This window comes from Drosophila serrata, unplaced genomic scaffold, assembly GCF_035046125.1.
Source record: "Drosophila serrata isolate PLE 108 unplaced genomic scaffold, ASM3504612v1 contig_66, whole genome shotgun sequence".
NCBI lineage: Eukaryota > Metazoa > Arthropoda > Insecta > Diptera > Drosophilidae > Drosophila > Drosophila serrata.
Window position 1 is genome coordinate 75,749 of NW_028256964.1, and position 15,140 is coordinate 90,888.

Here is a 15,140-nt window from a genome sequence, read left to right on the forward strand (position 1 = left end):
ATAGAGCCGAAAGTTTTTAATATAATTTGGAATTAGCTAGAGTGGCAGATGGCTCTTGTACGGAGCTCTCAGAGCTCTTCTGTGGCAGGGCCTTTGTTGCGTATACGCAACGTGGTACAAGCAAAAGAGAGGAAGCGAAAGTTTGTGGCACTGGGAACACAGTTTGTCATGTGAAATTAAAAGTGCAGTGAAATAGGGAGCTTTGCGATGCGCATAAATAACTAGGCAAGGACCCATTCATCCCAAGGAATATACTATATACCATATAGCTGGAAATATTCAGGCAGATCATGGACAGAAACACAATCTGTTCTTCATGCAAATCAAGCTCTCCAAGTTTTCCTTAACCATCGATATCCTCCTGACCGCACCTTATCTCCAGCTTTAGGGCAAAACTTCGCCGACTTATATTTCTTAAGCCGCATAACTTTGCATAAATATAAAGCTATTCCGCAGAAATTCGATGCCCTGGCAAAGCTCAAACAACTGCCGACGGCATAAAAACATTACCAACTGCCCTTCGACCTACCAGGAAAGGAAAAAAACTACCCTCTCGTAAAGTTGCCCCGATGTCAACGTCAAAAACAAGGACAACAACAAGGATATAAAACGGTAAAACTATTGTACGCACTTATATATGCATGGGTACGCGACGCGGCGTCCGGGAATCCAATTTTATTTATTATATTAATGACGGGCAGAGCAACAAACTGCCAAGGAAAGGCCTCAAACAAGGGGAAGCTATATTCAGACTTTACTGATACCCTTTAAAATGTTTCTGGTAATAAATTTGAAGTTTCTCACTATCCAAATATTATTTCTTCGAAACAAAAAGGCACTCTTCTATATGTTTTCAACTTTATAATTCAATTCCTCATGCAAATTTTGCAACTTTAGCTTTATATTTTTGAAGCAAACTCTGGTTAGTTTTCCATTTTGAAACCACACACATGGCAAAACAAGAATAAGATTCTGATGCGTTTCAACTCTATCTCTCAACTCTATCTCTGTGCACAAGACAAACCTAAATTGAATATACACTTTTGGTTTCTCGTACATTTTGCAGAGGAGCATAAAACTATGCAGCGCCACTGACAGCGGCAACTTTCCCGATGACGGCAAAACTTTAACAGATTTGCATAAATTATACCCAAGCAAACAAAACGTAGCAAAAACAAGATGAAGGAGGAGCCACAGGCGGACCAAACTGGAGGAGGACCACTTTCGGCACTGAGAGATACATAAGTGGTCTCTATTTTATACATATATTATTTATTTATAATATGAAGGAATATATTCGTGATAAATCAAAATAATATCAGAAATACATATTCTTATAAGTTGATAATAATAAAAGTTCTTCTTAAAAATGTTGTCTTAGGTTTCTCTGCAAAATCATTTCGTCTATCTGAATCTATCTATATTTCTTTATAAGAGTATGAAGTATATTGTAGGGGAATCATTTTATATTAGAAATGACTATTCTATAATGAATTATAGATAAAAGAAATTATCTAAAAAGCATCAGAATTCTTTGCGTTTTTTTGTAAGCAGTTAAAAATGAGTCTAAAAAGAATGCTATGTTTCTGTCTATATTTATTTATTTATAGGACAGTGGAATATATACTAGAAGAATTATTCATCAGAAACATATGTTATAATCAATTACAAATAATAACAAAAAAAAATATTAAGAGCTTCAGAATGTTGTGTTTCTGCTAATAGTAATTTATAAGAGGATGGAATATATTCTAGAAGAACTATCAGTATCTCAGAAATATATATAACAATCAGTTACAATTAAAAGAAATTACCTAGTATACTTCAGAAATCTCTAATGTTTTTAAAATACCCTAAAAGGTGTCTTACTGAAAGTAGGGCACTTTTTTAAAATGTTTTTGGGTTCTTAAGATCATAATAATACCTTCCTACTAACCAAATTAAATTACCATTTAAAATTTTCTTTGATCAAATATAATTATAAAAGACTTATAGAAACATCCTTGTCTTATAACCTTCCACTACCCGACTCCATAACTTTTTCTCAAAGTGTGCATACACCGTAGCAGCTCAAGAAGGAGTCTTCCTGTGTGTTCTTCTATAACATCAACATGGGGAATGGGATTGAGTATGGGTTTTGGGCATGGGCTTCTTTCTACCAACACCATCGACTTCAGCCATAGCTTTGGCTTCGGCATTGCCCCCATAGTCATTCATTTAACTGTCAATGCCGTTGTTATGCCGTGGTTCGTTTTGTGGCTGAAAATGCGGACGAGGATGAGGACGAGGACAAGGACAAGGATGCGGATGTGGATGCGAATGCGGATGGTGAATGTTGGATGTCGGCGGCTGCTCGGCGTGAATTTATGAATTCATAGCGATCTTATGTGTAAGCACTACGTATAAATTTAATATATTTTTATGATTTTTTATGGGCACGCAACGATGTCGGCTTCCCAGGGATATATTTAATTTATGCGCCACTGTGCGTTTTTTCTTTCTTTCTTCCTCCTTTTTTTTGTGTTTTTGCTGATGCGATTTTCAGGGAGTTTGCGGCGACGACAACTTAACGATAAACTTTGACACAAACAATATTGTTCCGCCCTCATGTAAGTTTGCTGCTACAGTAAAGTGTTTTGTTTTTGCACACAGAAACACACATGACCCCGGCTGATATACTTCATTTTATCGGGACAGACGCGAGACGAGATTTGAGTGGCAGGGTGTACCATCGAATCCATCGATTCCATCGAATCCATCGATTCCATCGAATCCATCGCCAAACGCTGAACGCTGGCAAATATGTTTGTCTGCCAGACCCCCGACGACTGCGGTTGACATGAGAGCTTTTTGGCCCGCGATGATGTCGTGTACCGCCTGTCTAGCTCCTCCTGCTGCTCCGCTAACCGATTGAGGGTTATTTGGTTCATTGGCCGCCAAGCTGACACTCCTGCCCCGAGGACTCGAAAACGGGATGCACGGGGAGAAAACAATAAGGCTTTAAGTTGGGTCATTGAGCAAGGTTTTGTGACAAAGGAGTTGTAAGTATTAAAGGTAATTGCCTACATAGCAGTTTCTGAGACTATCCTTTGCTTATAAAGCTGTTTCTAGCATTATGCTAGATATCATAAGTAACTCAATATTTAAAGTGTTTTCACAATTATTTTGTCCTTAGGTTTGGGAATTTGAAAGCAGCACATTAAAATGCAAAATGCTTAAAAGCCCCTTTGGTATCCTGAAAAGGACACTCGACTCGACTCGAAGGACCTCCCGGATCAAGAGTATGAAAAGATACATTTTAGAAAAGGTAGTTCTGGCTTAGAAGATTTTTATAAATTCTTCCTATGGAAGATTTAAAGAACAAAGGAGTGATTCATCGTACAGAGACCAGACTTGTCTTTATAAGAAATCTAATCTATAATCTAGTCAAAAAACAGGCAAATGCTAACGTTTATTTGAAATTAGACCACGAATACTGTTGTACACAGCCATAATTATTAGCTTTTAATAATATGATGTTTGCGTTTATCAAAACCTGATAAGATTAAATCGAAAACCCAAATTTTATGAGCAAATATTGATAAGATAATATGAATTGATATATATACATATATGTATATGGGATAAATATTCAAAAAATTCTCTCAGTGTGGAACTCTCTGAGCGCCATCACATGTCGTAGGTCGTACAACAAACAGTTTTGTTGATGTTGTTGACGCTCGGTTATGGATTTATGGATTTATGACACTTTGGTCATTGCGGTTGTCAGTTTTCGTTAAAAGTTTTACTTTTGCCAGTGGCTTACGTGCGGTCTGCAGGGCAAAAGGATAGCGGGACAGCAGGACAGCAGGTCACATCCACCTCCTCCAGGACTAATCAGGCACCGCGGGCAGAGAGAGAGAGATTATGCCTGTCTAAAGGGCATGCCACCGATATATGTTGCTCCTGTCAAATTCGACACGCCCCGGTCGTAAATACCACAGGGTTTATTTTTTTCCTGCTTACCTTTTTATCCTTTATGCTCGCTGAACTGCAAATAGAGACAAGAGCAGAAAAAACAAGTTCACATAATTAATGATCAGAACGTGACATCAACGCACAAAGCATATACAGGACATCATTTATCATAGGGGAAACATATACATATATATGAGGGGAATTCCGCCATGAAGCGGAAACGCTGCTCTTCAGTTCGCATTAATAATGCAACAGCTGAAGTCCACATGTCAATAATACTAACCCAAAACCAATTATTCCCAGAAACAAACTATTAAATTACGTAATCAGCGTGAGGCGTTGGTGTTTCATTGGAGCAGAAAATGCAATTATATCAAAAATACATTTATGCACATATCCTGTCGTTTTTTTTTTTTTTTTGCATTTCATAAATTTCACGCTACGATTTCCTCTATCGCATTGCTCTTATTAATGCACAACCATGTCCATGAAAAAGGATCGAAAGGAAAGAGAAGAAATCAGTGCAAATTCAATGAACTCGAAATGCGAACAGGACAGACCAGACTGACGTGGTCCTGGGGATACCCATAACTGTATCTGTGTCCTATATCTGTATCTGTAAATGTATCTGCAACTGTATCTGTAACTGTATCTGCAGCCTTAACCATATCTGTGAGCTGTGACTGTGTGACGTTATGGTTACTCAACCAGGACAACGTCCAGTCATACTCGTAATTCCCAGCCACTCAGCATTCAGCATTCAGCATTCAACATTCACCATTCACATTCACTCACACTCATGTGTGTGAGCACAACGAAAATATTTACATAGCTGGCATAAAAACTGCATAAATGTGATTATATTTTCATTGGGTTTTATGCCTTCTACCGCATTTTCAGTCCCTGGTAATTCGATTGCAATTTCAATTAGCGTAAAGTGCAACAGTGCAGTATTACCAACACGTCCTCACCAGGACATTCGTTGCACATATGTCATGTGTCTGCCGAAAATTACGAAAAGGAAATCTCTTTTTGGGGAAGTGAAAGGGGGATTCAATTAATAGCAGGATGAAGCAGATGGAGCAGCATCGATCAACTGCCAGGAAATTGTTTGTCAGCCGAGGCAGAATCGGGTGTCAAGAGTCCTTGATGGAGGAGCGAGCAAAGCTCTCTTGGCTAATATCCAATAATTAAGCACTTCCGCTGGAGGAAATTGGATTTTAATTGAAATGCGAAGCAGTGTGAATTCGACACTCCACTTGTGATTTTCCCCATCCTCCAATCCTGAAACTTGTCCTCACAATGAAGTCTCTCTTTCGCTCTCTAATTGCCATTTAATTGACTGGCGGAAACTTTTCCGAGACATTTGTTTATAAACCGCACACAGGAAGGAGCCAAGGAAACCAGCCCAGCAGACAAAGGCGCAAATACAAGCACTTATAAGATCATTACAAATTGATGCTATCTCCAGGGTATATATATATATATATATTCTATATTCTTTTCCCTGCTTAGCAAGGCTTACGGCACTCGCTTCTTTCCACCGGATTGTCATCTCGGAGTGCCATCTCCTACGCTCTTGGCTCTTCAAATCCGGTATAGTAAATGTTATCTCTGCAAACATTTGACAATCAAAAATGCTCGGGCCATTGTTTAAAGAAAAAATCGAGCAGCAGCAGTAGCAAAAGCAGCACAGACCTGCAAACAATAGGCGAAATGGTCACCCCACCCACAACAACACACAGTGGTCTTTTAGAGATATATCAAGGCTGATAAAATTCCATTCCATTGAGCTGCTTAGTGCCATTTTTTTCAGAACAATTCAATCTGCTGGGAGAAAGAAAAGAATAACAACCAAAGTGGGTCATCTCTGCAGTGTGGTTTTATCCAAGTTATATCAAAGAAGGTTTAAAGATTTCTAAAACTAAAACAATTAACTAAAAGAAAGTACTTTCTACTCTCTAAAAAGTACTATATATAGTTTTATGAACTTGTTTTCCCTCGCTCAACTTAAAACACACAAAGAACTGTTTAGGGTTTTAACAAATTCTATGGCTTGTCGCATAATTGCCAAGAGGTAATTCGCTTTTGGGTTTTTATGGAGGGAAAACCCACTGTGCTTTCGTGTCACCAAAATGACGACAATGGGAAGGAGGGGAGGGGACACTGTCTCGATGCCAACTCATCCCATTGGTGCTGCATCCTCCAAGTGGCAGGAACGGCAGTGGCAGTCGAGGTTAAGTTGACAAGAGAATGAGATTGCATTCTGCTGCTGCCCGAGTTCAATTCATTTCCACTTGAGCAAATGCACGTCGCCGTTGTCGTTGTCGTCTTCTAGACGTTTGCTACTCCTTACTATTTTTCCCATTTTTTTTTTGGCCATAGCCAAAGGATATATGTGTGTAAGGATAGGATGCGGGGGCGTTGCCGTGGCACAAGTAGCTGCCAAATGTCGCCCCGGGGTATGTTGTCAATGTTTCGCCTTGAAAGAGCTCAGTACAGAGGAGAGGGAGCAAGGTTCGAAGGAGTAACACAGCCCGGTTTAGTTGTTTGTTTTAGATTTAGCCAGGATGGAGAATGGATCCTTTTGCTCTCATCACAGCGGCAGCTGATGCTGTTTTTCAACTCCCGCTGTTGCTGCTGCTGCATCATCAAATTTCAGCTACATGTCCTGCGTCAAGTGGAGGATGTTCAAGGAGACTTGCTGACACTGTTGACATTTTACAGTAATGAAAATGATTATTGTCAAGGGTCGTCAGTGTGAGCCAAGAGTTTGGGCCAAGTCTCACGCCCTCACGCGCACAGGATGTGGTCAGAGGTCTTAGCCTTGCGACACAAAAATAAAAGAAAGCTTAAAACAACACGAGTTTAGCTTCAATTTTGTTGAAAATAAATACAATTTTTTAGCAAACTTCCATTTAAATACAATTCAATACGTAGGCCATTTTCCCAGGGTTTTCCCGAAAAAGAGAAATGTCGGAAAATCCACTCACACTAATCAGAAAGTTACTCAGCCAGACACCTGCGATGGCGGCTGTCAGTTTCCGTTTGGAAAACGTTCCATCTTCGTTGCGCATCCGCTAGCTAGCAGCGATTCAGCTTCAGCTTCAGCTGGCACACACCAAGTCCTTGGATGACATCCTGGCTGAGTGGGAAAAGAGCTGGGAAAACAGCGGGGGGCGGAGGCGGAAAAACCGAGGCGCTGTCATTGGTCGTGCCAAAATCGCAAAAGGGCTAAAATTTAGGTTAATTGATAATTGATAAGAGCACTGTGCGAGGGAAGGCGGGTGGGTTTCTGTGTGTGTCATTTAACTCGACTTCAACTCGGGGCCCATGAATATTTAAAAAGGATTTTCCTGTGTGTCGTCATTCACTCAAGTGGGGCAATGAAAATTAGCCAAGCACTGCAAATAGTTTGAAGAGCCGGAAAGTCCCCCTTTGCCACCGCAACGAATCGAAATCGAAATGCAGGTTTAGGGTTAACCCACAAAACGAGGTCACAGCAGCATTTGACCCATAAACGAGGGTCCCCCTTAAGGCTAATGAACACGCAGGCGGCAAGGGGATACAGGAAATACATTTTAAGCGAGGGCAAAGGGCATAGGCACAGGCACGGCAGCAGCATCAGGAAAGCCCAATATCACACAAATCATTTATAATGCACACGACAACGGACTGACAATGAGTTGTAAATTAATTGACGTAACTATTTAAGCCAGACACAGACACTCTCAACAAGGACACCCCACAAGGAATCGAACTCAAGCCGAGTCGAGCTGAGCTGAGCAATTCCGCAAATTGAATGCCATTATCCATCATCTTGCAAATGCCTCAAGTCGAAATACATTGCGGAAATGTCTGAGGCACACACACAGACAGGACACCCAGGACACTCCTCTTCCTCCTCCTGCTCCTCCTCCTCCACCACACACACACACAACAATGTGTGGTCTAACGCAAAGGGAAAGCTGATCTCGATGTGCTCAAATATTTCTGGTTAAAATGAGCAGACTTTGGATAATATTTGTATTAAAGGTGGCTACGAATTTAAGTTTATTTTGAAGACAAGAAAGTAAGATTTAAATTCTAAGAAAGGCATTTTTTTAAAGGAGATATTTTAAACTTAAATTGTATAAACAAAGTTAAGAAAAACTAAGCAGGCTTAACATATTACTTGTTTAATAAGGAAAATAAGGAACAAAAATATTAAAAAATGATTAGCAATAGATTTAGGTTAGTTATAAATACCTTTATAAGTCCCAGCTCAAAAATACCCAAGAGTTCCTCTTCAAAACAAAGAATATTCCTGTTATTGTCACTATTTTCGATTGAGTTAGTTCCCCCATGCATATCCTTGAAAGGATATCATTGGATATACCAATCAAACTCCTGGTCTCGTAACACAGAAACTGCATTAGAATGCAGCCTGCAACCCCTTAGTCTCAATGACAATCCAACTGCAACTCAACTCACGTGTCTCTGTGTGTGTGTGTGCCAGGGAATGTGTCAACAAAAGGGCCAAAAGCGAGTTGGCTTTTAAAACAATCAAGTGACGACATGGAAAATTAGTTTACGCAACTCGATTGCCAAGTGCCAGAGAGAGGAGGAGGAGGAGGAGCTACTACCCTGGCCAATAAAGCAAATGCCGTCAAGAAGAAGCTGTGCTAAGTCAACTCTCGATGCAAGTCAATCAGGCGGAAGCCGGGGAAGAGTGGCTAAAATGTCACTAAAACTTTGCCAGCTCACGTGTGCGGGTGATGAGGAGGAGTAAATGGAGGTGAAGGAGGAGCTGGAGCTGCAGCTGGAGCTGAAGGATGAGGAGTTTGAGAAAGAGTCACTGGTGTAAAGGAGTCCTGGGAGCAAGGACAGTGCCAAGAAAGTGGCAACTTTTGAGGGGCCAGCTGCTTCAATTGTTGGCACTAAGTTGCTGCTCCTGTTGTTGCTGCTGCTGCTCCTGCCGCCTTAGCCGCTCAAGTGGATTTGCTTGCTTTATACTTTCGCAGCTCGATTTTCTTGCTCTTTTTTTATATTTAGTTTTTGTTGGTACTTCACCCCCCTCTCCGTGCTTCGTGGAAAATTGTTTTCCTTGCTGCTGCTGCTGCTGCTGCACTGTTGCTCCGTCTGCCTTCATCACGCACTTGCAACACCCCGGCACAAGTCACTTAATTGAGTGCAAAGCTGGCGATGCAGTGCGCGGATTTAACTTTGGACAACTTGAATTGATTCAAAACTTTCTTTGTTCGCTTAGCGCATAATAGAGGGGGATCCCCTCCAGCAGGACCTGACCTGCTATTGACAGACCGTCCCCTACCGTTGATTAATGTCCAGGCCAGTGGGCAAGTTATGAATGAATGAATGAATGAATGGCGACTCTGGCCTGGCCCTTCGCTTTTTCTTCTTTCAGCAAACAGAAACACTGGGCTTACATATTTTTTAATGGCCGGCTAATTAGCGAAATGCCAGCAAGCTTTTAGCGACCCCAGGATAAATCCAACTCCAGAGAATGAAACTGGCTTTCTGCAGGCCAAGTTAAGCGATATTTCAAAGCGACAATCGCACGGCAAGCCGTCGATTTATGGTTATTTGGCACACTCGTATGAGTGTATGAGTGTATGAGTGTGTTTGTGGTGTGTGGTGTGTCCTGACAGCTTAAAAAAATTTATCGATGTACAAATTAAACTGCAACTGGAGCAAGGGAGAGTATGTGTGCAGCGGCAACAGCAGTTCAGAAATAAACCCCAGCAAAGGGAAGCTGCCTTGCAGTGTTTAATTTTGTTCTATAAATTTTCTTCAGCTGCAAATACAAATAAACTGAACTTGGAAATGGAAACTGAAAACTGGGAACTTGAAATTGGTATTGGGTTTTGGTTTTTTTATATATTGGTATTGGGTATTGGGTATTGGGTATTGGAGTTTAGGACCGCAAATGAACAACTAGCCAAGCATTTTGTGGTCATTTTCCTGACTGGTTATATTTGCCAGACGCCCAGCAAATTGGTTCAGAATATGGGGGCAAAATGGTGATGGAGATGGGGATTATGTCCACTCCAGTATCCTTGCTCTAGCTCCTGCTCCTGCTCCTGCTCTTTCCCTAGCTCCTTATCCTTCTCCTCCTGCTCCCTTTAATCCAACTATTGAAATTGGAATTTCTCGTCGATGGCTAATCAAATGGCTTAGCTGTGGATACCCGATACTCAATGCTTGGATACTCCTTCACAGGACCTGGTATGTCTGGCATTGAGTGGATTAGGGCCAAGTGTGTTGGCTGAGCACTTGGCTCATTAACAGCTTCTGGCACGCACAGACCTTTTTGGCCTCTGAACAGGTCGCCTTAGGACCATAAATAAAATGTCAATAAATAAAAATGGCAATGGCAGCGAATAGTCTAAATTGAAAGCATTCCTAAGGGTATCCATATTAGAGAGAGAAATGTATCTGGCCTTTAAATTAAATGTATCTTTTATGTCAAATAAAATGTAGTACTAAAAGAAGGTATAAAATGTATGTGTTTATTTCATTTAATTTAATAAACATTGTTAAGTGGCAAACAGTATCTTACTTATGCCTGGAAGTTATCTTTACCTGGGGAAATGTGTCATAAAAATCCTAAAAATCAATTCAATCAGCTATTTGAAGCTTTTAAAAGAAAACAAGCTATTAAAATTTATATTGTTGAAAGGAAGTTAGATAAGATAAAGTAATAAATATTAGTAGGTGAAATTTATTCAATTAAGAGGCAAGATTTTAAAAAAGATTCTAAATTCAATCAGCTACTTGAATCTCTTAAAAGAAAAATAACATAAAATAAATACTTTTCAAGGAATAATAAACAATTTTCACTGCCTTAATTAACCTAACTTTAACTTCATTGAAATGCAGAAAATATATACACAAATCCCTTAAGAAAATTCTTTACGTTTTTCCAAATAATTTCAAAACTTCACACCTAAAAATTCCTGCACTCAATTTTGTTACAATCTCTTCTTTCTAATTGTTACAAATTTCATCTCCCAGGAAAACCTTTAACCTACACATGTTACTAATTAACTCGATGCTTTCCCTGTAATAAAATGTATCCCCCAACACACACACACACGCATTCCCAAACTTAATTAATTCGTATAAAATATATAGGTTAGAACAACGTCGACACATTCTTCTTCCTTTGCATCTCTTAACTCGGGGGAAATCCCGAATGGGGATGCAAGCAACATTTTCGACAACATGGAATTACCCACACAAAATTAAATAACGAAATATTTGCAAAACACACAAAATACACCGAGCAGGATCAAGAACAGGACCCCCGGTTTGCTGGCCCCAGAGGCTTATTTTGCTCAAGGTAAATAGAAAATTCTTGAAACCGAGCGGCGCATTATGCTCTTGTGGAAATTGTGGCCTGTGACTAGCCCCAAAATGGAAACAAAAACAAAAGCAAATGCAAAAACACAAACAGAAACAAGCAAAACAATAGGCGAAGCAACAACAGCAACAGAAACAGGAGCAGGAAGAATAACATTGGCCTGCAGCAAAACATAAATGTCCTTGTTGCGGTCGGCGGTCAGAATCGGAAACTTTTTGCGCACGTTTGCCCCGGAAGCTTGGGACGGCGAGGAAATGTGGAAATGGGAAAATGAGCAGCAGCAGCAGGAGGAGGAGGAGCATGGAGGAGCATAATGGGCGGGCGGCTCAGGTCATTGCAGGCAGGCATGGCTGTAAATCACAGTGGACACTGCAGCGCCAGAAATTGGCGAGGACTCGCCAAGGTGGCCAATGGAAAGCCGAAAAGCTGCAGGACCAGCAATTTGCTGGCCAAGGTTAAAGTTATAAATTATTATAGCCAGCGCTCCTTAAGGTCCCAGATAAATAACAATATCAGTTTTACATTGTTATCTACATTCATTTTTGCTTTAAAAAACATGGTAGGAAACTGGATAAGGAAAAGTTCAGGGATTGTAAATAATTATACAAAAAAAAAAAGCGAGACTGCGGAACCTCACCTTTGAATGTAATTTATTTAATTTAATTAAATAAGAGCATTAAAATACCTAATTAATATAAGGTAGTTTATAAAACAATTAAAACCACATCAAGAAAGTTTCACAGGAGACTTGTTGAGACTATTAAAGACCCTTAAAGTTTTTAGTAAATAACAATGTTAGTTTCACATTGTTATATCTAAATAACTTTTGCTTAGATAACTTTGTAGAAAACCTGGTTAAGAAAATACATTTACATATAGGGGACACTTTTTGAAACTTTAAACAAAAATGTATTAAATTCAAGCCAAATAATAAAGGCGTTCAAATGTCAACTAAAATAAAGAACAGTTATCGAAAACTATTAAATTCAAACAGAAAAATGTTACATAGAATTAATTAAAGTCATTCTCTAAGACCCTTAAAGTTCTTCAAATGTTTTAAGAACATTCTGAGTTAAGGAAAATCTATTTTCTCAGAGAAACCCCCCTTACTTTTAGAACTCTTCCACCTCTGTTTTATCTAAGAACCTCCCTTGGTGGCCCTAAGTAACTCCCTTATTGGGCTCAAAGTTGCGCTAATAAAAATCTGGCAAACACGTAAAAGTCATTGACACCACGAAAGCAACTGTTCAAACATTGTGTCGCGGCTTATCTTCCCTTCAGCGTCTACAATGCCTTTGGGTTCAACCATATAGTACACATATATGTAAAATATATATTCAGAGCACTTTCCTAGGCCTGGGAAAATCAAGTTTTGCAAAAGTATCCTGAAATTTGCATGTTAACTCGATGTGCGTGGGGTTAGTGGTAGCACGCTTCCCGTTGCAGCCTCTGCTCCTTTTTCCTGATCCTCCTTCCAGCCTTGCCGAGGAAGCAAACCAAAAAGCAGGTTGGCAAAAGTTTTTGGGGAAATTGAGCAATAAACTTTGCGCGAAAAACACACACAGAGAGAGAGAAGAGAAGGACTGGCACCCATGTGAGTTAAACAACCGTGAGTGTTTGCTATTTGGGTTGTGGGTGGTGAAAAGGTGGTGACTACTCATCGCCAGCTGCGTCCTTGCCGTGTCGGAGGAGTAATGAAAGAAATATGCAAATATTGCGGTTTAATTAACTCGTCGTTTGTGTCCCCTTACCTTAGCCATTCCATTTGATTTACTCGTTCAAACGATTTTAATTGCTGGCCCACCTGGCGTATGGGTGATGGCAATAATGAAAAGGATAATGATGATGATGATGATGATGGTGGAGAGTAAACAAGGCAGCAGTGTTGCCAGGTGATGAGCGCCCATATAAGCTAGATTTAAAAAAAAAATAAGCTAGAATAAGCTAAACAATTTTTAAAAAATGCGAAAAAACAAGCTACACCCAAATATGAGAAAACACGAAACATATAATATATATTATTATATTATATGAATATGTTATTATTAAAGAAAGTCTTAAAAATATGTTCTTAAAGTAAGCACTTAAAAAAAATTAGTTAATATTTCATCAATTCCTTCATGTTGTTCGTCGCCGAGTGTTCGGCAATGAACAAACAAAGCGCTGCTTCCTGATCCTGAGTCTTGCAACACTTAGCCGGAAAATTTATTTTTTGCGATTCAGCAACTGATCTCATTGATAAAATGTGCTTTTTCGATGCCGCATGCTGCCTGATTTAAAAAATTTTGGCTGATATTGTCGACTTACAGTAGCAACAATATGCTTTGGTTCCTTCTCCTGGCACTTAAATTCGTTGTTTTGGAGCCAAGCATCCCGAAAAATCTGTTTATATATAACTTTCGGCATTTTGAGGACACGCTTTACCTATTTTCACAACACAACAAAATTATTGGTGGTAACACTTCAGCCAACAAATCGATCTCCGATGACACTTTCGATTAGAAATAAGTTCACGATCACATAAAATGCACATAACCATCGGAAAAAAAGAACAAACTCCAATATTTTCATGCTATAAAGCATATTTTTCGTAAAAAACATTCCGTGGATGTCAAAAATACATAAAAAGCTAAAATATGCTAGATGAATTTTAAAATAAGCTATATTTCAAGCTATAAGCTAGATGGAAATTTTTCAAGCTTTTCTAGTTTCAAATATGCTAGAACTAGCTTATAATAAGCTAACCTGGCAACACTGCAAGGCAGCCTACAATGCTACTGCTGCTGATAGCGAATGCCAAAGTCAATGATAAGAATGTTCTGATAAACTGTAGGGAGGAAAATTGCGCATACGCCATGGTGGCCAAGAGACATAAATTATGCACAACAAAATACTTATAGATCCTAAATCGTAAACAACAAAACAGGACACTCGAATGAGAGAACTCTTGTGGAAATTCACAACCTAATTTCCCCAAAGCAGCCTTGAAGAGTTGAGGAAAAACAGTCAAACAATTAGCCCGGCTAGAAGTAATTTTCCTCGCCCAAGGAAAAGCGCAACGCAAGGAGCAGCGACAGATGATGATGGAAATTGCCCCCAACTCTTAGTCGCGTTGAAAGTGTAACCACAAATGGCAAATAGCATAGCAAATGGCAAACGCCAGACGCCCCGTCGCTACGTGAGCGCATTTCGAGAGGGAAATTAAATTGAAATGAGACGCGTTGCCGCGTGCGGAAAAGCGATGGTGAGGCAAGAGCTACAAGTTGTTAAGACTATGCCAGCAAACACACAGCACAAACAAAAACAAGTAGTAGTAGAGGAAGAAGCAGGAAAAATACACCCAACACCACCGCGAAAAGCGGAAAATGCCGAGGCAACCGTTAAGGAATTAAAAACGGAGCAACGCCAGGCGGAAATTAAGTTTACGGCGTCGCCTTTCCTTCACAGCTCACAACTGAAAATGCAAGGCCACCGGAGAAAATAAAAATATGCTAAATAAATGCGAGTGCATGCATAAAATTATATGAAAAGGGGCGACCCAGTAACAGTTTCCTCAGTGAGCCAAAAAAAAGCTAACAATTTTAAATATTCCAGCAGCATTTCTATTTTCTTAAAAATAAAAGTTACAAAGCTGCTTTTCACTTTAAAATTTCATGATTAAACATTGAGAAACATTTGGCTTAGTCATACAAGTAATCCATATTTTTTGTGGTCTGGTTCTTTATTTTTAGTCAGAGTTATTTATCATAACAGAGGGAACTTTTTATTTTTCATTTTAATTCAGCTACCTTTATTGATAAAGTACCTTATTTATGAGCTG

The 15,140-nt window shown here is 39.6% G+C and overlaps 1 protein-coding gene across 14 annotated transcripts in view; it reads right to left on the reverse strand.

Annotated features, from left to right (window-relative positions):
* The window catches only part of app (Palmitoyltransferase app), a 73,892-nt gene that overhangs the window by 39,301 nt on the left and 19,451 nt on the right, over window positions 1–15,140 (reverse strand). For 9 of the 14 annotated variants that reach the window (XM_020949004.2, XM_020949003.2, XM_086837324.1 and 6 more), the window contains exon 3: window positions 4,006–4,030. The exons of the other annotated variants lie outside the window; for them this stretch is intronic. The gene's annotated coding sequence lies outside the window, so the exon portion shown is untranslated. The remainder of the gene's footprint in view (window positions 1–4,005; window positions 4,031–15,140) is intronic. 14 annotated transcript variants of the gene reach the window in all.